Here is a 901-nt window from a genome sequence, read left to right as displayed (position 1 = left end):
GGACGGAGCCGGTAAATGGAGCCGCGGGTGGCTCTGCTCTGGGTGGTGCCGCGCGGTGCTGGTTTTGGGGCTGAAATAGGGGCTTGGGATGCTGCTGGTGTGCCAGGACCAGCCCTGGGTCCTGGCAGCCCCAAATTTGCCTGCTGCCCGTCAGGACCCCCCCACCCGCTCCTCTTGGCACCATTGGTGGCGTGGGGCAGGGCTGCCCCAGCACCCAGAGCTCACTGTGGGCTGCAGGGCTTTGACGAGCACCAGCTTTGCTCTCCGTCCCTGGGGGTGGCAAATTTGGCTTCGTGGGGCTGCTCTTTTCCCCCTGGGGCTTTCGCCTTCCCCTCATGGTGCTGAAAGCCCCCACTGGTGGGGGGAGGGGGCTGGGTATGACACACCCAAAATGGGCACATGGAGCTGGCGGCTGCACCCAGGGAATTTGCAGCCACAGGGGAAAAAGATGAGTTGGGGATGGGGAGGGAGAGACCGGAGGGGTCTCGGGGGCGCAGCAGGGTGCGGTGCTGGCCCATGGGGTGCTTCAAGGCACTAGAGGGCAGCAGGGCCCTGCTGCAGCGGGAGGCTGGGGCAGCTCGGGAGCCTCTTCATGGGGGTCTGCTGGGGGGGGGACCCCAGATCCTGCTCGGGGCGAGCATCCCAGCCCCAGCTCTGTGCTGCTCCTGGAGCCTTCCCTGCATCTCCTGGGCACTGGGGATGCGCAGAGCCAGCTCGGCCACTCCAGCCCCCATTTCCTTGGCCCCTTGGCGCTTGTACCAGGCTGGATCCGACCATGGCTCCCCACGCCCTGGGGCACAGCTGAGCTGCTTCCCACCACTGCCCGTGGTGTGGCTGGGGCTCTCAGGGGAAGGGCCCCCACACCGGGTGGCAGCATCTGCATCCCCCCAGTGACACCTGG

The 901-nt window shown here is 67.1% G+C and overlaps 1 protein-coding gene across 1 annotated transcript in view; it reads left to right on the top strand.

The window, feature by feature from the left end:
• MYO18A (myosin XVIIIA) overlaps window positions 1–901 on the top strand; it is a 31,832-nt gene that overhangs the window by 12,828 nt on the left and 18,103 nt on the right.

This window comes from Egretta garzetta, unplaced genomic scaffold (assembly GCF_000687185.1).
Source record: "Egretta garzetta isolate BGI_Z169 unplaced genomic scaffold, ASM68718v1 scaffold108, whole genome shotgun sequence".
In the NCBI taxonomy this organism is placed as follows: domain Eukaryota; kingdom Metazoa; phylum Chordata; class Aves; order Pelecaniformes; family Ardeidae; genus Egretta; species Egretta garzetta.
The sequence above is the reverse complement of the archived record's forward strand: the minus strand, read 5'-3'. Positions and strand labels throughout refer to the sequence as shown.